Here is a 23,868-nt window from a genome sequence, read left to right as displayed (position 1 = left end):
GGATTCTGCCCTGTTTTTGAGTCACTGTAGTTTCAACAGTAAAACATGAAAAACTAATCTGAAAGAAATCTATATTCCCCCAAATTAACAATTTGTTTGACACTAATACACAGCTCAAAAGGGGTGTCAATCATATCACAAAAGAAAAAACACTGACGATTGTATTATGCTTTAGAATAGTAGTCAATATTCTCAGTGCACTCTCTTTCAATGATACCTGAATGCATGTTACTTGAAATTTCTTATCTATATCAGGTTTCCCATGATGATTAGTAAGAATGTATGTCAGCAGATGATCCGGAAAATCATATGACATTTGAAGAAACTGGTCTTGCATGCCGTAAGCTTACTTAATCATGATACAACTGCACAAAAGATGATATAACTGATTCAGAACAAACCTGCTACGGTTTCATTAAGTAGAAAAGCATTTAGAATGTTGAATGAAAAAAAATCCATGTCATCCATGAGGTTGGTTGTGACTTCCCCAATATACTTTCTAGATAAAATAGGATAGGAGAGTCAATTTGTACATGACAATAGAAATTGTTCATTTTCCTTATTAGCTCCAAAGTGGAGGGAGCTAAACTAATGATTAAATTTAGCTTCCACAAGCCATCCAGGATGCATTCGGAAGCATTCACCTCCTAAATTTTTCTTTTACATCTACAATATAGCTTTTTGACATTAAAGCTGTAGAGTCTTGTAAGACTATTATGAATGCAGTGTGAAAGGAAACATTTAAGCTTCAGGGAAAACGGCAGAAAAAAAGCTAACAGAGTGGCCTGTACTGATAACAAAGGATCCCACTGCCAGGACCCTGGCCCAGCAGTAAAACTGAGGAACGTGTCGTTTGTGTCGAAACTGAAAGGCCTGTACACTGATAAGACAACAGGCCAGATGGTTTGTGAGCAGAACACCCTGCATGCTAAAAGTAGGAGGATGACAACAAGTAATGCACACTATTCCTCTTCCTGCTAGCTCATCGGCAAAATGGATATATTTTCCAAACAAGGAAAAACAGACAATGGCAACAACCTCACATAAGATTTATTGAAACTGAAATAAGCAAGATACTGAGGCAAAGGACCATCATATAACAGCCAATGACTCCTAATGGGCATAAAAATACCTATTCAAAAACCCTACTTTTTTGACACCAATCAAGAATCTCAGAGACATGATGAGGACTCAGGTGCCAGGATCCCTTGAACTCTGTGACACACACAAGTGATCCTGGCCAAACCGCTTGCACATATACATCTTGGTGCTTGTGAAGATGCAAATATGAGAGAACAAGCGTGAGTGCGTAAATCAACTCACTTAAAGATTTTGTAAATAAATATCATTTTCCCCTTCCGTAAGATTTTGTGCTGAGTTTTGTTATGCTAATTTCCTTACAAGACCTGGAGAGTCTTGCAAAAACAGCGACTCCATCTTCTAACTAGTAAATACACTTTAGCTTTTTAAGGTCACATACATAAAGCATTATTTTCTTAGGAAAAAACTTCATTTAAAGTAGTAATTAAGTCTATCTCAAGATAAACATGGCTATAAATAGATCATCTTGTCTTTCTTGAAAACACCCCTAATACACATTGGCCTGAAATCCAGTAAAAAAACCAACTAAGTTCAAGGTTTTTGGAAAATGCAATACACAACAGGAGTCACATCTTCTAAATGCTTGCATTTGTATCGCTCAAACAACCTGTAACTACTACTTTCCCACCTAAACTCAGACAAACCAGTTTTATTTAGTCCTTCTCTACGGATCCACAATTTCTAAAGATGTTTTATACACCAGATGATGTTACTACATACTGCCAAAAATTCCAAGTCCAAATATCAACACAGTGTACAGAGCTTTTCAGACTGTGCACATTTGATAATACAGTGACACTATTCAAATACACATTTGTCCTCTGAGCTACCAGTAGGTGAACTAAGCTATAAACTCCAACCGAACCTAAGTAATAAACACTGAAATTGCTCCTGTACATAATCTCGTGTGGATGTTGTAACAGCTTTGCACAATGAAGAGTATTTCAAAGCTCTTAACTGCTAGCTATTCTTTCAAATAGATACACAACTGAGAAATTTTTGAACATCTACCTTGTGTTGCATTTTATGATATTATCTAATAGTAAATTTGTATGGTGAAAATGTTTACCTCCAAGTATTGTACATTAATAAAAAGGAGCCACATCTCAAGAATCAAGAAGATATTAAATGAAATTGCATATTCTGAAACATTTGACATTCAAGCACTTAGCAGCCAACAGTTATAATTCTAATTAATAAGAATTCTTACGTTAAAAGTATAATGCCATTAGATTTATGGGAATGTTCATATCAATGCAAAAACATATGCTCTACTTCCAAATGCTCTTCGATTAGAAAATGAAGTGATGTGGACAGCATAAATCAGTACAAGTCAATGCAGCCTAAATCCAAAGATTTTTCAAGAATTAATTTTAATTGACAAGAAGTCAGTATCCCCCCAAAATAATAAGTGAAAATTGCACATGATACTCTTTGTCCCCACTACCCGTAAACAGACAATTTCCAACTGCACAAAGGTTTATTCAGAGTGCAATCATTTTACATGGCTTGCTATAATACAATTTGTTTTACTAGCAGACAGGCACTAGAATAAAGGAGGAGAGAAAGGTGAACTGTTCCTCATCAAAGATCATGATGGTTACTAGTCATTCATTTGCTCTTTCAGGGCCCACATATTCATGAACTGCAAACCTGATTAGAATACTAAAATTAAATAAACCTTGTATTCAACCCTAACATCACCAGATACAAAAGTCTCTCCGTATTGCAGTAGAGCATGAATCATGCAAACAGCGTAACAATTGTGGTAGTAATTTATTTTTTCCTCCTGATACTTCCTTAAAACAAGATAATTTCACAGAAAATTTCTTTTATCTTTGTATCACACTGCCAAAAACAGGTTATACTAAGGTCTGATGTAAAACCTCAACTAACTGATCAGTAAAGAGATACCTATTTGTTCCCAAAGAGTAAGAAATGCTGGCATTTTTAAAAAGAACTAGCTTTTAAAAATAGATAGTTTTCAGACGCTTGGAGTCTGATTTTGATCAGACATAACTACTGCTGCTTGTGAAGAAATCTGAGCTACCCTTATGTGGGAAGAAGATCACAGTAATAGTGGAAAGTAATTTAAAAAGTATTTGCTTTTACAAATTACCATTTTCTGGTTCATTATAGACAATAAATGGGGACACAAAACTTGTCAGGAGCCATCCATGGTTACCAATTCTTGACCTGTAAGGCCATATCACTACGTGGAAGTTACTTACAATAGCAGAAAATAATTTTACTGACATTTCAGTAAAGGGAGATATCCTGAAGATACTTTTCATTTCAGAACTATACACACTTCTCACTTTTGTTTTTCCTCCTCTCCTCCCCCACAACAAATAATTTGTCTGAAATTATGCTCCAACAAAATATTGCAGAAGCTCTAACACTTCCATGATAAAGTCATTTACTTCACTCTCATTTCAGCAACTATTTCAGTTCTCAAAAAGCAAAAACAGAGAATATGATCTTCGTAGGAGACAGTTCTTGCATCCAAACAGGGCTTGATTAAAATGCACTATAGTGTCTTAAATCTGCTGCAATGCCAAAAGAAATTCTGTCTACTTCTAATAACATTTATTACTATTGCTGTGAGTCTGATTATCAAATCTCTGCAGCATGAACAACCTACTACCCGGAACAGAAATGGCTACCCCAATAGAATGGTCATCTGGTCTGATAGTAGCCAATTCTGTAACTTTTTCAAATAATCCTGTTTCAAATACCTGAACATTTGAGAATTGGAACTGAAAATATGAAAAAAAAGTTGGGGGAGAAGAAAAATTATTCTGCATTTCTATCACGACATAAAAACTGCTGTTAGCCCCTGACGCAAGAAGAGTTAGAAATTTTCATATGAGACATCTTAATCTGCTCTGTCAATAAAATATATGTGCATTCATACTTTGATATGCTGCAAATCAGATCAATTGAGAGCATAGAATTCTTCTTCCCCTTTTGCAGTGCTTGTAGAGCTCCGGCACCATGTCCCCCCTGCTCAGCACAAGAACTAGCTAACAAGATCTAGCTCCTCTGTTTCATTTCCTCTCAACCTCTTTAAAAAGGAATACCTTGCTGTTACATTTCACAGAGAATAGCTTTTTAATTCTGCTTTAATATCAGCCTGCTATTATCAGTAGTTTGATTTTTTAGTTTTCATTCCTAGCATACTACCTCCCCAAATCACTTTTTTGGTCTTTTGTAACTTGTCATGATCAACATCTGTCTGCAAAATGCAAATGTTCACCAAGGCACAGAAGCTATGCAGACAGGAGCAGTCCTTGGCAGAAGAGTTCTCTAGTGGCTGTGTGCTACAGAAAGCCTCACCAAAGAGACCTGCCTTCTTGCATGAAGAAGCACAGAGAGCTTAAAGCAAACCCTGGAGAATCTAGGAAGACTCTATGAAATTTTACAATTATCAAAAGTTGATGTCAGTGGCATGGCATTATTAGATGAATGGAAAATTCTTGGATCCAAAGCTCGTATTTTGTGTTTTCATTCTGTGTATAGCTCCGCTACTTCTGAATATCTTATTTTCCCATTGATTCCTTTTGAATGTAGCTTATGGTCTAAATGGTCCTTAGAGGAAACATGATAAGGCTAGAACATCAGCTGAGGAGAACACACCCTGGGCAAAAAGACTGACAGGTGTTATCAGCTACTAAGAAACATGATACCTTTGAACCAAATAAAGTACTGTCAAAACAGGGTGATCCAGTTAACAGAGCTGAGTAATGATTGGCACAGTGCAGAGAAGGCCCCTATTTCCATTATTAGTATATACACATATCTATGAAATAGTGGAAATTCAGGCTGTGAAGAATTCCTATAGCATCTAAAATCATTTACTGTTCCTGTACTTTGAAGAAAAGGAGGAAAAAAAAAATTCCTGTTTTGTATCACTGATAGAGAACTAATGGTATTGAACTGAATTACACTTTCTCCATAACATATGCTGCAAAATATTCTTGATTAGAAAAAAGATCCAAGTAAAAGGTCAGTATTCTCTAGTTTTGCAACAACTACAGTGAATTATGGCATCTCTTAGGTAAATCAATTCATATCAAGTACATGGTTTAAGTGGATGAAAAGGTTCTTAGAAGAATTTTGATTTATAAATGACATAACTGGTTGTAGTTTAGGTCTTAAGCCTGTGAATACTTGGAAATACTGATGTAAGTATATACGTAAGAATCTAAAATGTAGAGCTTTGTTTTCTAAACTGAAGTATATAATACCTCATTGAAGAAATATCTGCAAATTGGTATTTTATTAACGGATACATTTAAATTAAATACCTCACCAAATATGAACAAATGTCTTACTGGGTCTCTGGCTCCTTTCCTCTTCAATCTTCCCATAACCACCCTATCTGCAACTGAACAAGAAACATCACAGTTCTGTGCCTGCAAACACAACATGGTCTGTTCACAGTTTCAAATTGTGCGTGCTGATCGTCTCACTAATATGGTGTGCTGAGAGGTCAGTGAGCAGACCAAATATGAAAAAAGTAACTGTTGAACTCATGCTACAGTCTTTCCTTTAGTGGGAACACTAATTCAGTTACTTCCTCTGCCCGGGTACCAATTTTATCAATACTTTAAATAATTTTCTCTCTCAAACATACATTCTTCTGCCAAATTTGGCTGAAATTGGTCTGTAGGCTCAAACACTACTAGGGAGGAACAACAGAGAGACAAAGAGATTGCATAAACGCTGTTTCTTTAGATATGGGAATATGGAAAGTCTGAAGATTCTGGGGCAAACCAAGGTAAGGTTGCTTGGACACCCTAAATCTGCATTTCGATATCTGCACCGGACTAGATTTCAGTAAAAACAAGTAACCCTTTGATTGAGGGATGCCTGCAACTTTCTCTTAATGTAGCATAAGCTTCTGTAACTCTGCTTTAAAGCAATTTTTGTCTGGAAATTGTTTTTGTGATAGCAAGACAACTGAAAAAGGTGAAGGATAATTAACCTTTTCAATACAACTGTCTTCTTGCACTATGAATACACACACAATGGCAGCACTCAGATGACCGTGTCTCATATGATAACTTTGAAATTCCTTATTATTTCCATAATCTCATGTTTCTACTGTAAAGAAGCTTCAATTCAAACATTGATACTGTACAAAGCCCCATATGATTACAGATTAACACATTTTGATATTCGATTGTTTCAAAAAATAGATGCTTTTTAAGGCAATTTTTAAGAATAACAGACAGCATGGATATAGGAATTTGCTATATCTACTAGAATTAGTACCCTGTAGAAAATTATTAGTATGCTTAGTGGGATTATTTGTGCGTATGATCTTCTGCATATTTCTTTTCTTTAACATAGATACAACCCCACACCAGCCTTTTGAATGTTCCAAAGTAAATCCTGTAAACTTCATGGATGCTACCAAATAATCAAAGGGATTTACAGAACTTGGTATATTCTCTCCATCCATTTTTTCCATTGCTTTCATTTTTGGTCTCTTAATATTGCTTTTTTCTTGGCCTCTGGCAATTTCTTCTCAAACGTTTCTACCATGCTTTCTTTAGACTTCCTTTCATCTTTTTTCCCAGAGGCATAGTTAAAACTGTTATCTGTAAAACTCAAATCTCTAATCCTTGAGATAGTTGGCTCAAACCACCTTTTTGTCCTTACTCTTTTGTGCCTTTCATTACATGTTCTTCAAACTTTGGGGGGGATAGGAGAGGGGAAGAAAAGAAAATGACAATCCACCCTAACATGTGATGCAGTCTGCGACCTGCAATAAAAGATACCAATACTTTACTTAGATTTTAAGTCACTGCTCAGCTTTCTACCAAAAGGTAAAATACCATTCACTAAAGTTGTACATCGAAGCAAAAATAATACTGGAAAAGCTATACTGTGCTAGTACTATTCTAAAAGAGTAAGTGTAACTCTGATAAGAAGACACTCCTGGCTTCTAACATAGTAGAAGAAAAAATTAATAACCAAAGAACTTCAAATTCTATTACAATGATAACTCAATGTCATCCACATGCTAAAAAGAAAAGAAAAAAATTCAAAGTTAAAACTGCCAGTACACCACATACCCAAGGACTCATTACTGCAAAATTATTATCATCAAAGATATGGCCCTCGTGATATCTAACTGTAACCATCAGTTAAGTATTTAATTAAATGGTTTGTATTATAATCTAAAGAAAAACTAATAGACATTATTAAATTTCTATAACCCAAGACATGCTCTGCAAATGCCCATGCTAGCTGTCTTTTTTTAAAAGTGTAACAAAGCATTACGTAATTGCCAGCACATTCCTCCACATTGTTGAGCCGTCTTCTCAATTAATACCCTTAACACACCAAAAATTCTACTAACAAATGGTGCAATTGTATATATAAACTTGCCAAAATATGAAACCGGACAAAGCACTTGGATAATTCAGTGAAAATGTGAACTAAGCACCTGAAATGATAAATAATTAAGATTGAAAGAAGCAAGTAAGATTACTTACCAGTACGTGTAGTTTTTTGAAATGTACTGCCAGTATACATACTCCTCTAGTGTGTAATCATGTATCACAAACACTCAAGCCCAAAGATTTTCTGCCTAAATAATATCTACAGGGGTACTTTATGCACTAGTACTTCTCATTGTTCCATGTTTACACATAAAAGACACTATATTGTTTCCTTACAACCAAGAAATCAAAGAAGTCCAAATTACAAAAGAATGGAAAAGGAAGGTGAATACACTCAGAAAACTCTTCTTTAACCCCAACTACTGGTAAGTAACTCTAGTTTGTTCTCCATGTTTTCAACATTAATACTCACATTGTGGGTAATAAAATAAATAGTACCCTCCTCCATTACCATAAATTACCCAGAGATGAGTATCAGAGACCTCCAAGTGAACCATTCCCCCAAATGAAGCCTAATCCCCAGAGACCTCTCTAAAGACAGTGCTTGATAATAATCTGAATAGCATCTGAACTGACTGTTTTCTGAGAGCCAAAGACGAAAACTTTTTTGGTAAGAATACTGAACACATTGATACATGGCACAATTAGCACTGCAAATAGGATGAATATCTATGCAGGGGCCTCATACAAGGATCTGAGAGATGGCCCAAAACTAATTAATGCCTATACAGACAGAGGAGCACCTCTAAATCTTTCAACTAGTGACATAAATAGTCATAGTGCTAAATCCCATGCAGATAAAGTTTTCCTGATAAACAGTGCGTGCAGTGATGATTCGACACTGTAGGCATTAAGCTCAGGTTTAAAAAAAACAGGTAAATTAGCTCCTTACAACAAATTTTATGCTATAATTATGTGTTGTCTCAAAAAATACTTCCTCTGTACTAAAACTTGCTATTTCGTTTTTTCATTTGCCACCTTGTGCTATGAGAAATAATGAGTAATTATTCCCTTCATTTTCCAGGCCAGTGATTTTTTTTAAAAAAAATTATCTATGTTATTCAAGAAAAAGTGTCATCATATCTAGAACTATTCCTGTCACCTTTCTCTAACTTTTTTGCAATGAGGTAATAGGAACTGTTTGTTCTCAGCATTCAATATGTGGGTTCAAACTGCAATGTACATAACATGATGTAGTAACTTTTGTTCTGTATGTTTTCCTAACATGCTATGCGTATTCCTGAATGCCAGACAATGAATTTGGGGGGGCGCATGCATGTGTCTCTACTTTGAGCGTTCCCTCACTTACCCCTTTGAACTTAGAGAAACTGCAACCAAACAAAAGATTTCTCAACCACAACCAAGTCCACATTCTGACTGCCTCACTATATTGTAAGGAAGGTATGTAAAGGACATATATTTTTACACTTTAGTTGTTACTTTAAACCCTTAAATCAAAGCATAACAGTAATGAAATAATTAAATAAAAACACAGGCGAAGGTGATCATGAGCAGAGGACTCGAAAAATTTTCTCTGCCATACAGCATTTACCATAACTCGATTTTTAAGCTTTCCTTGGCAGCATTTCCCCCACTAGCAATAAGTCATACACAAGATATATACTAGATACATTTTTGATATAGCAGCACTCATATTCAAAGCGATACTGCAAGGAAATAGTGCCAGAGGAACAAACACAAACAATTCTATCTCCTACCTCTGGCTCTGCTACTGGCCAGCTGAGCGGCCTCAGGCAAGCTATTTCAGTTGTATGACTTTTTCCACAGAAGTGAAATGAGAACTTTTAGACCTTATTATAACTTCATAGTACCTCCATGTATCTGACTGTATTAACTGTCTGCAAAATGTATGAACCAAGACTTTATGCACAATATGTATACATCAGGAGCTCCTTCAGATTTCTGCAGGTCCATTCTTCTAAGCTAAGGAACAGATTTTTTTCAGCAATGTATCAAATAATACTGTACTGCCCATTATGGGCAAATATCCATTATTTTGTTGGATGAAGTACATATGTAGTATTTTCCTGTTACAAACAATGCTCCTTAAATTAGATGAAGTAAAGTTTTGAGCCATCCAAGAATGAACCATCTTCCCAGAAGTAGTCTGCATTTTCACTTTCAACTGAATATCAAAATACGACACTACCTCATACGCAATTGTGTGAAAGCTCACTAATTGAAAACCAGCCAAAAGCAATTATATGGAATATGTAGCATTTCTACATTTGCAATTCTCGATACCAATTCAAACTTCACTTACTTTTTGGGAGTGCATATATCTCTATGCAGCTACATGCAAGAAAATATGCAAATGTGTAAAGCAAAACAATTACTGCATATGAATAAATCTTACTGTTATACACAGGAGCACAGCAAAAAGGAACAGCATGCATTACATATGATTTGATGAATGACTTACTACCACAAGGAGGAAGAAGTCACTATCTGCAAATTAATTAAAGGCCTCTAAAAGCGATGTAAATATTGTATCAGATGAAACCATACTTTTAAGAGCAAGTTTTTATTTGATTGCAACACAAAACAGGACTTTCTTCTCATTGCTGGGATTTCAGTCATAGAACCACAGAATCACAGAATAGTTGAGGTTGGACCTCTGCAGATCATCTAATCCAACCCCCCTGCCCAAGCAGGGTCACCTAGAGCATGTTTCCAAAGATCGTGTCCAGGCAGGTTTTGAGTATGTCCAAGGAAGGAGACTCCGCAACCTCTCCGGGCAACCTGTTCCGATGCTCCGTTACCCTCGCAGTCACTACTTCCGATCATGGATTTCAATGGTGTGATACTCAAGACAACAACACTTAGAAAATATTACCTTCTCTGCTGATGAAACATATTCCTCAATGCTACCACGTAGCATACTTTGAAAAAAGACACAAATAGTCATGTTAAGTTTGCTTTTGCAAACCTGCCAAGCCTCTAAATTTGTAATACTGTGTCTACAATTTTTTTCCGGTTAGTTAATTCCTGCCCTGTAGAACCACTCTGAAAGTTCAGTCATTTGGAAACATTGTGGATTTTTCTACATTAGTTTCTTTACTACAGACTTTTTCAATCAGATTTTTATATATATATATATATATGTATATTTATATTTATATTTATACACACACACACATATAAAGACTGTATTAGTAAATTAACAACTCACAGCATGGTATTTTGCTCACAGAGTTTGCCTTCATGTGGGCTACACACAGTAAAGTTTAATATTTTTCATTCTATAGAAATTACAGTTTTCATCATGGCAGAGAAGCAGAAGGACATAACCAACAATAAAACTGTAAGTTTGTGAACACCAAGTGTTATGAAGCAGTGAGATCAGCAACTGTATCAGTGCTAAGTTAACGTAAGATTATATGGTGGTATAGATACAACTACCTATTGGATCAGCCAGATTCTGAATTTACTAGGAAGATTTCTGGGTGTTCTGTGGTGCCAGCTTCTCCACAATAACTGCATATGCACTCACCTTCCCTGTAATGCAGACAAGCGGCTCATCTCACTTCACTATGGGATAAATATTGTTTTTGTGACTAATAGTGTTCACCTCTGAGTAGCTAAAGCACTGTACATTCATACCTTAGCTTATTTGGGAACAGTATGTTTTCTTGCCCCCAAATAATCATACCCCTAAAAACTTGTTATCATGAAGTTTTAAGATCTGTGTTACATTGAGTAGCAGGTAACAAACAGTCTGTGTATATACCCTCTCCCACTGGGTCTATTTAAAGCTCTGTAGAAATTCAGAGATCTACCAGTATGTAATCCTAAGAATACAGGATTATTTCTCACTAAATAAAGTAATATACTAGCTATATATTGTTGTTATTATGATGACAATAATTTAAATTATTACTATCTAATTTTAAAATTTTATATTTTAAAATATCTGATCAAGTGTTTTTTGTATTCCCAAATCATTCACCCAGGAGGAGTTTAGAACAGGCACTCAAATTTTGCCTACTTTTATAATCAGAAATCTAAGATGGAAAAATGATCTCTTAAATCACAGACTCTACAGACTAAAAGACTGTGATGGGCAGCATCTCTTACTTCCGTTCCCAGGGATGCTGTGTGAGTCAGGAAGCACCTCTGCGCAGAGGAGCTCCTGAAGGCAGGGACAGGCAGGCTTTCTCTAAAGGAGCAGCCACACTTGCTCAGGGCAGGGAAGATTGCTGGAGGTAGGAGCCTGGAGCCAGAGGCAGCCAGGCTGTTCGCAGGGCCAATGAAACCTCCCTACGGATCCAGAGGGGACCCGAGCAGCATGCCATCACTCAGGCACTGAGGCAACCAAACCAGCAAGCACCCCCTCCAAAGCTACATAGATCCAGGCAGCACTCACGAACAAACCTTTTAAAAATTTTTATCACGTCTTCTCTAGTTCCAATATAGAAGGTAACTATTCTAGTTTATAGTCCAAGAAAAAATGGCTTTAAAAGCATAACGATCATCTCCACACAGTGCACTACAGTCGAAGGCCTAGACAAATCCACCTCAAAACCCTGGCTGACACAAGGGCCCAGCATAAGCAAACGCAAAGGGAATCTCTTCAACTAAATAGAAAAAAGCATAATAATACTGGTGGGAAGCCAATCAACATGAGATCAGACTAAAGATAAGGCCTTGATTTTTAATAAAATTTATGAACTATTGGAATATCGCATCAAAGAGAATGGTGAGAGTCCATCACAAAGTCAACATGAGGTAGCATTTTTTGAAATATTTTTTGATAATGTGTTGGAATATATGCCAAGGAAGTTATGGGGTTCATGATCAAGGTTCTTTGAGCTGTTATTTTAAAATGTTGTATTACATGATCTTACTGATCCCTTCTGGCATTATAATTTATCCAGCTATAATGTATAAAACAAAAAAAATCAGAAGATGAAACTCAAATTTGATTTAATTACAGGTTATATAATTAAATACGTAATCCACAGACTGTATTAAAATGACGCCACGTTAAAATCTTAATGCACATAAATAGCAATTAAACTAGTTCTGTTGTCTAATGGCTTGCATTTCCACGAGGAGAAGCAAAATTCAGCTTACCATGATTTCCCTCATAATAGAGATTTATTTGGTTCATGATTCAATTATATCACTTTCAGAATTATTTCTCAATACTTGCCAAGAAGAGAGTAATAATGAAAAAAAACGCTGGCATTTCAGATCTGTTTCATTGAGCATTCTACGTCCTTTGCCCAAAATAAAACAAAGGTTTGAACGGAAATATCTTTTCTATTATCCCTAGGTCTAAAAACCAATGTTTTATATTAAATAAGCAGAAATATCCCCTGCTGAGTAGCACAGCATTAGTTTCGAGAGTTCTTTTATATTAAGAAACATAAATTGTATTTTATCCTAAAATATATAAAAACATTCAATTCCAGTTATTGCTAAATTAAATTACATTTCCTCCAGATAAAATTCTTTTGCCTTGGTCTAAAATACGGTTATTTTACTTTTTGAGAGAAAGCTGAAACTTTGATGAAAATACCAAAATACATGCAACTATTCCTAATTTCAAATCTAAGTATTTCAGACAAAGCCTTCTAAGATTTCAAGATTAAATCTGGAATGCTTGATCCTACCAGCCATATTAAAGTCCTATAAGTTTGTTTTCATTCAAATAGATCTTTCAATCTAATTAATATGTTACTAGTGGCTTGGTTGTGTCTTCACTTCTGTATTTCTTCATAAAGATTATCTATGGAAAAACAATATAAACTAGCAGTTCAAATATTATACTATTTGAGATTATAATGAATGCTGCTGTCTTTAATTTATGAGAAAAACTAATGCCTCTTCTACTCTACTTTCTTTACTGTTAAGAGTAAAAACCAGCTTTGACTAAGAGTCATCACTTCATACCTTCAAAATATCAGAAAATTGCTGCCAAGAGCACAATGCACCCTGTGTGTAGGGCACCAGGGGAATGTGTGCGGGATTCGTATCCCAAAGAAAAGAATCTATTTAAGGACGAGAACAAGTATTTTAGCTTGCTCTCATATCGCTGTTGTAACCAATAGGCCATAGATTCAGCAGTTGCTTCCAAAGCATTTTAAGAGTCCTGGGATCCAAAATGTGACCTTGTCTCTGCACACAGGAATACACAGAGATGTATAAGCAGAAATCTATTTATATCAAAATCTCCTCTAAAATCTCATAATATAGGTATCACAAAAACATTTTATACCTCCAAGAAATTCCCTGTCAATAAAGGCAATTTACATTAACAGCAGTACAGCCTACTTCCACAAGTGTGATCAGATTAAAAGGACTGCAAGACACCAATGAGTTTAGCATTGTCATATTTTACGTATAACAATGTGTTTCTTATTTTTGTGATGCTGTATCACAACAGTAACAATTTACAGGGATTTTTTGTTTGCTTTTGTTTTCCAGAAAGTGTAACAGGGGGTATGATTTAGTAATAAAGCCCAGGTGCTCTCAGCTCAGAAACACTAATCAAATAGTAATTTCAAAACTAGATACTTAAATCTCATTCATTTTCTGCTGTTTTGATTGCAACTTACACTTCTAACATGCATACCTCTCAGAAGTGTGTCAAAAGGAATTAAGAATAATTCTATGAAGCTTGGTAACCAAAGTATTTTTCCCCTAGTGCATAAACAAAACCTGTTATACGAAATCCTACAGCTCATGTAGTCCTTGAGCTATATATTAATCATGAAGCAGTTGACAATATTAATTGTATTTGAAAATGGAAAACTGTCCAGATAATTTTATTAGTTGCTCTGCTGGTTATGCCATCTCCGTACCACCCTCAGTGGGGCAACAAACCCCCACGCCCAGTCTGTACTAATGTGTTTTGATATCCAGATAACTTTTCATTCTGTCTCAAAAATTTTCATGCCCCGTAAATAACCTGCTCGCCTCTCTGTCCCCTCCATCCCTGTGATTTGTTGTCCTTTTTCCAGTGAGCAGCACCAGAAATAACTTGCAGGTTTTTAGGCATATTTGCTTCCATTTGTCTATCCCTTGCATGCTGCCCTTGTGAAGGGTGCTGACTGCTGCAACAACTGGATAAATTCTGACAGAACAAAAAACAACAGGATTTTTCAGTGGCACTGCAACAGAGTACTTTACAGAAGGAAGCCTCATATGCTCCACACAGCTTTGACATCAGCTTTCTACACGGGGAAAAACACAGCAGGCAAGGGCATTAACACTGCTTTATGCAAAGTCATGCTAAAAATCTCACCCTTTGCTTTCAAAACATTTGAAACGAAGGTTCCTAAAAATCAACTCAGGGACTTTAAACAGATTTTGTGTGTCTGCAAAAGACCTTAAGCCCATAAGCTGTTTGACTTTGTCTATCTATTCCACGAGTGACAAAGACATCCCCTTGCTCCTTCTACTCTTACTTCCTAAAATTGGTTCCTCAAATTCTCTTTAAGATTCTCTATTTTGACCATCGCATCCAAAACTTCTGAGCTTCAAAAGTGTGTATACATGTGTTTTGTGTGCACGTATATATAGAGAGAGATACAAAATGAGTTTAAAAAATATATATATTAGAACATGTCCCTGTAATGACTTTGACACTAACCTCCAACTTAAAAATAGAGAATATGCCATACTACTTCTTTTCACATTAACTCATTTGAAAAGGGCATTTTATACTGATGTTAACATCAGCAGCTTACAGGCTACTATTATGTAAGAGAGGAACAGAAGAAGAACAAAAAGAGGAGTTTAACTTTTTCGCAGATAAAATTCAAGCTATTTTTTGAAGTAAGTAAGTAATACACCACTTCCAAGAGCAATTTTAACAAAGCAAAGTTTTCTGGTAACTATTTTCATAATGGAGAATAAGTTTATCAAATAACCCGTAAAAAGGGCAAGGGGAAGTAACAGCTGGTACATACAGAACCTCAGATGAAGTTTGCTACAGAAAAGCCCTTAAAAGACAGCATTTCTAATGGTTTGAAATTAATCCTGCAACCAAATTAATCAATAGAAGCCCTTCAAGCAGAAAAGGAAACTTGTTCTGAGTAGTAGTTTGCACTGTGTAATTCTAATCACTGACATTCCATTTACACACTACTGCTTATCTAAATAAAAATATCCATTATATGTGAATTCTAGCTTAAAATGCCATTTTGAAACAAGAAAGCAAGCAAACAGCACTAACCTATTCTAATGCCACTCCAACTGTGGTAAACTTGAAATCCTTCAAAAATGACTGTTGCAGCTCTACAGTCGGGTAGAAGAAACAGTGTTTGTATCTACTGTGATCCTAAACACTTCAAATACAATCGCTTTTTGAATAGAAAAGCCAGATTCAAAAGTTGGAACTACCTCAGCTATACCAGAGCTTAATTTTCCTGTCAGTATATTCTCTGAGGAAGAAAATGTTCTAATACTCTAGTAACTTTATAACAAGGGTACGTAAGAGCAACTTTACGCTTCCACAGCAACGACGTTATTGGGTTCCCCATATATACACTACATTACTTCTGCAAGTATCACCTTGCTGCAATGATTCACCTCCAGAATAAATGGAGGTCCCAGTGTAGCACTGCTCTGTGTAAATTAACCTTCAACAACATCTGTAGCAGAATACCTTGAGGAAATAAAAGCTCATGTTGTCCTGCTGACAAGGACAGGCATCAAAAAGCTGTAAAAGTAGCCCCTCCTGACAGTAGCATAATTAGAGAGAAGCAGGTTGGAAAGGTCAGCTGCACAGACATTTTGCATCTGTCTTTCCCAAAATATTAATAGTAATTAATTATTAATGAGCGGTTATTCTTATTAGTGAATAATCATGTGATTGCTCCAAAACCTATCACACCAGAACACTTTCACTTTTGTCATTAACAAAGAAGCCTTCTGTCATTAAGCAAGCCATTATTGCTAAATTGCATCAACATGATCAAAATTCCAGATCATTTTCAGTATCAGAAGATTTTGTAGGGCAAACGCAAATTTAAGGCTTCAACATGGACAGCGGTTATGCCAAATTCCTTCTAATGTAATCTCAGCAGAGCTTTGGCTGTTAAAAGAAAACTTGCACACACATCCCCATGGAAGACTCACAAACATAATTTGATGGAGATCCATCAGCACACTGAAAGCTGATGCCCATTAGAGACGACCTGATCGGCAGAGCGACTGTTTACACCCTCTAAGGTCCGCAGAGCGGCATCAGATTGCAAGCTCTGCATGACTCAGCAGCGTGGGCAGAACCATTTCTCACTGCTCCGCTGTGACAGCAGGACCACTCTGTTCTGCAGACCCTAAGAGGGGCCTGTTCTGCACAGGGATTTTTCTCACCTGTCGGAGGTAAGCTCTAACCAACGTGTTTTGCTCTACAAACCCTAATGGAGGGGACTGGCTCTAACTTCGATTACATGAGGCAGAACTGCTTGCTACTGGCAGCAATGCCCCAGAGCTGCTCACTGGGCCCCATTAGCAGCAGTTCACTTCTTTCCCTTCCCACACAACCCCTATAGTATCTTGCACAGGAGATGTATTTGTGTATGTGTCTGTGTGCATGTATATATATATTTCTCTAGCTCTGTGCACAAGTGAGTTTCTGCTCCTCCATTCTGTCTATAAGTGCAAATTCAAAATGCAAAAATCAGGGTGGAAGGAACAACAAAGAGGGGTGGGTAGTCAGACAGCTCATTATTCTGTATTTCTCACTCTCTTGCCATTTTAGTACTAGAGGAAGTATAGAATATCTCGAGCCATTTTGTATAGGTCCTTTTTATTTTGTATATGCTTTTACATGCAAAGGCCATTCAAGCAAAATGTTAAAAGTAAACATTTGGGTTTTTGTTTTTTTCTGTACTGTGGAATGGTTAGCCTGAAAAAGCATCCAAGAAAACCTGTATATGTTCTCCTATTACAAATAAAGTTCTGCTAATACAATTCTGTTGATTCTCTGCTGAGGTTCTTATGTATACAGGAGGTTAACATACACTATCACCATGTTCCCAAGTTTTCTAGTACTAAATGGGAAAGCATTAAAATTTTCCTACCAACTTCTGATAGTTGTCATTCATTTATTTTAAAAAGCAAAACGCTACATACAGAAAATGCTGATAGGGTTACACAGATTATAATATGAATACAAGGCAAGCAGATACAGTATAGCTTTATAACTTTTTAATTGAGTGGTGGATATTAAAAAAGACAGCCTTTTTGGAAATCACATTGCAAAGTGATAAAGGCAAAAAACAAGGAGAAAGAGATCGGTGGCAGGAAGTAATTTCATGAATAAATGTCCTGAGAATATTCCTGGGTAGATAAAATGGGTTTCATTTAAATGGAATCTGAAGAAGGAAAGCCACTGACAGTTTAAAACACATAAGCACAACTTCAAGTCCAACAACATTCACTAAAAAGATTTATTTCAGTTTAAATTGTAGTAGGTAATCACAGTACATTTTCTGATAAGTTTATATTTCTGTTTAAATAAGAATTAAAAGAATTCTACCTGGCCAAATAAAGGTCTATTCCTTGAGAGACTGAAAGGAGGACTGAAGATAATCCAATATAGCTTTTAGTATTTCTCAGTGGTTACAACAGTAATTCCAATTATTGGACACTCAAGTTGTTCTCCTGGTTGTATCAATTCTCCAGGAAAAATTAAGAATGTGCATCATGAATTACCTGTGGAGGGGAAACAACCTTGAATACTACTGATTCCTGAATAACTCTGAAAAGCAGCAACACCTTTTATTAATACATCTCAGTTATGGCTCTACTGACTGATAGTGGGTAAAATTGACATGAATGTTGCTTTTTTTAGTGCACTGTGCATTACAATAACGTAATAATTTACAATAACGTTAAACATTACAATAACGTTAAGAATCACTATCATGAAAGCCTGGAGACTAAAGGAGAAAACTAGACGTCTCAGTGCCCCCAGATTGACTGAAGATGCATTTGGGAAAGAAGTATTAGGGAAACAGATTTGCGTTTATATGGAAGGCACTTCAGTAGTACTTCATACCTTCAGTTTCTCTGTGGAACTTTTGTGGCAACTTTCAGTGAAACTGGAGAAGTGCCACTGCAGAAAAGTAAATTTTGGTTCAAAACAATTACACGCACAGAAATAAAACAGAATTAAAAGAAAGCTTAAGGGGCAGCTCCCTGGCTATTTTCTTCCTTGAAAATATATGGCTGGGCTGTATGCTTCCCACAAGGGTGCTGGAGAGATAGGAAGAGTCAACACATTCAACAAGGGTAAAGGACAGTAAATCAGTAGCTCCCATAGAGGAGGACAAAAAAAGAAAATGTATTACTTCACTTTGCCTGAGTTTTTTCATTCTCAATTCTACTTTGTCCAACTGTGAAAGATATAATAAAAATCAAGCCACTTACAGAAAAACAGTAGAATGACTAACCTGAGCCAAATAAAACTAACAATAGGAAAAGGGCAAAGAACTGCAATGATTCCCTTATCTTTGTATTTGGAAGTATACTCAAAATGCTGTGGTCACTTTGTTACAAAACTCTAAACTACAGGTCTCTTCAAATGGAATAAAGCCACTGAATCATTCTGATGGACTGAATTTTCATTTAAAATGCCAACTTAAATCAAATCTGTTCTCCTCATCGTTTTGATAGTGCTAACTGCAGATGCCAAAACCTATTTAAGCTCAAGAACGTATAAGCTGCCACATACAAATGGCAATCTATTAAGACATCTCAAAAGACTAACAATTGTTTAACCCCATTTGACTGCTAAAATAAAAAAGCCAAATCCTGACAAAAAAACATTAAATGCCATTGTTTTTTGCCTTACAAGGCTAAAACACGTTACTCAAAACAACCTTTGTCCACTGACTCAGATATCCTTGTGAGCTGAGACTGACAGATAACTTGGCGTTCTTCACGCACAATTTCTCTGTCCAATACATTGGCTTATCAGCAAGCAAGACCAAAGTTCCCAGGTCTGTTGTCAACTTTTGTGCAGAGCTCAAGACCCATTAGTTTAGTATTAACCGGTAAACAGAAATGTTTCACAGTAACATCTCACCTTCTCATCTCTCCCCACACAAACACATCCAACAGCCACTATTCTTGCAACTTGAGCAGTGCTCTCTGTCCCACAGTATCTGTTATGTAGCTTGGAGCCACATGCTGGTTTGCATCTCTAACCACACCAAACCAGCGTTAACCCAGAATCACAAAAGTGACATAACAACCTTCTCCTGTTTTTCTTTCCACTGCAAAATGGATAGGAGGAAATTATTTTGGAATGGTAAGTGTAAAATAAGGCTGTCAAATGGCTGCCACTCCCTTTCTTAGAAGGGCAGAAATATCTTAAGTCAATTCTTTGATAAAAAACTCCCAAATAAATTGTTCTGTCTTCAACTCAAATGGAAATAATAAAAAAAGAGATGTTAACAGATCGGTTTTTTAATTATATTGCTCTTCAAGGACAGCAGATATGATTTCAGTATTAATGAACATGCTATGCTGATCACAAAACATACAAGCTGAAGACAGATAAAAATAAGCCAAAAGACCCAAATGCTTTTTCTCTCAAGCAGCTTTCCAATGTTGTACAATAACACTATGGAAATCAACACAGAGAACACCTGTAAAATCAAAGATTAAAAAAGCAGAAAAACTGCTCCTGACCTAAACACTTTTCTGATGTCACTGCCATAACAGGAACAGAAATCACAGGAGCTTATAGCATGTAGTAACTTCATGGGCCTTTGGATAATAAAGCTACAACAGCGGAGTCTCAGAAGTAAAAGTGAGCCTGTGTTTCACTGCTGTGCGCATACAGGACGTCAAGGCTCTGGAATACCTTGAGCGTACAATTTGCATTGCTTGCTTTCTTTGCACAGAAAAGACAAAAACGACCCCCCCCCCCCCGCCAAAGCACCCACTTTTCTGAGGTATACTTGACCACAGCCTGCCCTGAGAAGCATGACCATATGAAACAAAGTCTTGCCAGTTCAAAACACAAGAAGAGATTTTGGGGGGTTTCTTTTTGTTTGCTTCTTAGGGTTTGTTTAGCCTGTTCAGAGCCCCTCTTCCCCCCAAGACAGAAATAAGATTCTTCATTTCTGGTGAATAAAAATCGTGTATATAGTAGAACAGTTATATGTAACCATAAAACGTTTGAAAATATAGCAGAAGACAGGAGAAGCCAAATTAAGAATTATTAATTACTATGTCTCTTCAGGGGCAAGGATGTACTGTTCCTTTTTCTGAGTACAATAGAATATACACAGTTTAGAATTAAGCCTCTTAATAGGTAAATAGGGGTAAATAATAGCTATAATTGCACATTGCTATATAAATTCTACTGCCTGGGAGAAAAAACAAAGACTGCTTGGTTCTATGTAACATTGCGTATGTAAAAAAAAATTAGATTTCATATTTTAGTAAAAAGTATTAAAATGTTTTTACGCTCGTGCTTTTAAATAGAATGAGATACCCATGTCATTTATAGATACCACAGTCTTTTCCTTTCCTAACATTTATAGATTCTTTTGAATGAAAATCCTAATACAAGCATGAAATACAAAAGAATGCAGAAAACAAACTCCTTTCTTCTGTTCTGAACAGCATTTATCCATATACCTAGGGACATACTATAAGCAGTGATAGTTTCACCTCTAAAACAGTATTACTTCCCAGTGTAGCAATAGAAATCAGACCATTGACTATTCTTGTTTCTGATATTATAGATTTCTACCCAAAGGTTTTGCAACACTTTGAGCAACTAAATATTGCAATACGTCAGCAACTAAAATGCTGAACCATAAATACATGTTTTCTCAGTCTGGAATCCAGTTAAGTCTGCAATTTATTTCAAATCCTCAGTTTAAAATTTTCTGTAATGATTATGCTTTACATGCTGTAAATAAACAGGGCTCAACTGATTTTAGTGGGAGTCTCAATCTAGTAGGTGTAGATGCTCAATAGGAAATGAACTACAAACAGACATTTAATCAGCCAAGAAAAAAAAGTATTGAAAATACATCTGCCTTGATACTGATATCAAAATACCTTTATGCTTCTAGCTTCAGTCTGTTTCTACATTAGCTCTAACTCTATGTGTAATCAGTTCTCTATTGGTTCTCTACAATGCAAAGGTTGCAAAACCAGTAGAAATGTGCAAAATAAATAGAATAACATTTTTTGCAAATAATTTGACCAATATATGTATTTACATTTTTTAAATATATTGACTCCTTTACTCTCACAGCTCCTATCTAGCTTCCTTCTACTGTAAAAATGCTTCAGTGCTTCCAAAATTCTTGAAATTACATCAGCTGCCCATGCCCAAAGTACTGATATTTCACTTTCGTAATGTGAATGTCATATCATAATTAATATCATATTTATCTCTCCATCACCTCCAGACAATTTCTGATAAAGTGCACTTTTATCTTGCTACCTTTTCTATTTTTTAGAAACCTCTACAGATATTAATTGAACTGCTGGAACTGAAACAACTTCTTTTTTCACTATTCACTGCCCAAATATTAGCGTTACTTATTAAAAACAAAAAACAAGTCATCTTTTCCTCCGCAGGTTTTACCACATTTTCTCCTTCCGAGTCCTTCAAATATTTCACATTTGGTACTAGCTGTTGCAAATTCCTTTTCATTATGGTTTGTATAGGGGGTTTTTTTGGGTGGGGGGGGTGAGGCAGGGGGAAGGCTTGGTCACTATCATTAATATTGCTATGAACACAAGTATAGGGGGTTTTTTTCACTTGTCATGATGCCAAAAGTGATAATAAACTTAAGGCATCATACATTATATGTTCCCTCTACTTTGAGAACATGGGCCTTGTTTTCACCCAGCAGGCAGTTGGTTCCCCTTGACATCTGTCTGCCCCGCACTTCCATGAAATTCCACTCGCAAAATTAAACAATGCGCTCTTGCTGCACATCTCAAACGTTTCATGAACTACAGATCAGCAATTCAATCTGTTCCTTTTATGAATGTGCAATTTTGTAAAATGAGCGACTCTCTACCCTTTTAACACGTCTCTTCTTGTAGCTAGTCTTTGAAAGATACAACATTTTCTTGTGCTGATATGATTAAACAAATACTTCTTTTATTCATCTTCTGAAATATATTTACCCATAGCTGTGCCTAAAAGATAAAGTTATAATGGACTCTTAGTGTTTAAGATTATGTAGTTCTTTGCTTCCCGGTGACTGTATGGTAAGAAGCTACAAATGGTACAACTGTGGACAGGAAAGGGACTAAAATATCTGTAATGTGGAAAAATTACTCAAGACTGAAAGGAAGGTTATTTCAGAAGCAAAGGTAAATATTGGGATATTTCTAGCATATGAAACAAAAGGTGATCAATAAAGTAGGCTGCAAGGCCTTTAAAGAATGACAGAAGTATTTTACTGAGAGAGAGAGAAAGAAAGAGCCATCCCTAAACAAAATTAATTTATTTGCTTCAGTGTTTACAAAGGAAGTAAGACAGATGTCAGAAGCAGAGATTAATTTCCCAGGGAGGAAGAAGAAATACTGAAGGAAAGCAGACGCATGCCAAGAAAGCGCTGAGGAAATTAAACTGTGGAAAGGTTGCCAAAACTCTAGCACCAGATGGGATGCAGCCTCAATTTCTAAAAGAAAGAGCAAATGAGAGGGAAGAACCATTAACAGATATATTTAGAAAGCGTGTGAGAACAGGGAAATTACTGATGGACTGGAGAGAGGCAAATGTAACACCCATACCATACCTTTCACTTAAGCAGCAGCAACGATCCTGGAACGGTGACAGATTGTTATGCTGCGTAGTACTGTGCTAGTATTAACCGCTGCCATGGCAACCTGATGCCACGGGAGTAGGGGGAGCAGCACAGCCTGTGAAGGGTAATTAAGACATGCTTGTTTCAAAGGGGCAAGTATTATGCCTCAGCAGGCTTTGTCTGCCCTTCAGGAACAGCTGCTCGCCATCCTTTAACCTGTTGCCCCTGGGGACTGCTACTTAGCAGGCGGCTGCTGCACGGAGGGGTTTTGATTCTGACAGGGTGACAGCTGGTGACGACTGGGCCCAAAAGCAGGCAGCCGGTATCGAAAAGGTAACAGAGAGCTACAGACAGACAGACTCAGGCAAGAAAAAGCTGCAAGAAATGTTAAGTAGTGAAATAGAATAGAATAGAATAGAAAACTCACTCCAAATAGTTGCTTCACTCTCCAAGTCTGACACCTGCTTTTTCTCCCCCTTTATAGAGACATCTTTGATTCACTGCTTCTATTTTCATCTCAAGTTTTGTTTCTTTATTTTCCAGTTTGCTATTTTACTGGGCCTTTCTCCATTTCTGTC

General features: G+C 36.4%; 1 protein-coding gene and 1 long non-coding RNA gene across 5 annotated transcripts in view; one reads left to right on the top strand and one right to left on the bottom strand.

Moving 5' to 3' along the window:
• ENTREP2 (endosomal transmembrane epsin interactor 2) overlaps positions 1-23,868 on the bottom strand; it is a 196,945-nt gene that overhangs the window by 73,068 nt on the left and 100,009 nt on the right. The gene's annotated exons all lie outside the window — the stretch shown is intronic.
• The window catches only part of LOC112991092 (uncharacterized), a 46,927-nt gene continuing 39,844 nt past the window's right edge, over positions 16,786-23,868 (top strand). The window contains exon 1 of the long non-coding RNA XR_003261215.2: positions 16,786-16,874. This is a non-coding gene — a long non-coding RNA (uncharacterized LOC112991092). The remainder of the gene's footprint in view (positions 16,875-23,868) is intronic.

This window comes from Dromaius novaehollandiae, chromosome 10 (genome assembly GCF_036370855.1).
Source record: "Dromaius novaehollandiae isolate bDroNov1 chromosome 10, bDroNov1.hap1, whole genome shotgun sequence".
In the NCBI taxonomy this organism is placed as follows: Eukaryota; Metazoa; Chordata; class Aves; order Casuariiformes; family Dromaiidae; genus Dromaius; species Dromaius novaehollandiae.
This window is presented reverse-complemented; position numbering and strand designations above follow the sequence as displayed.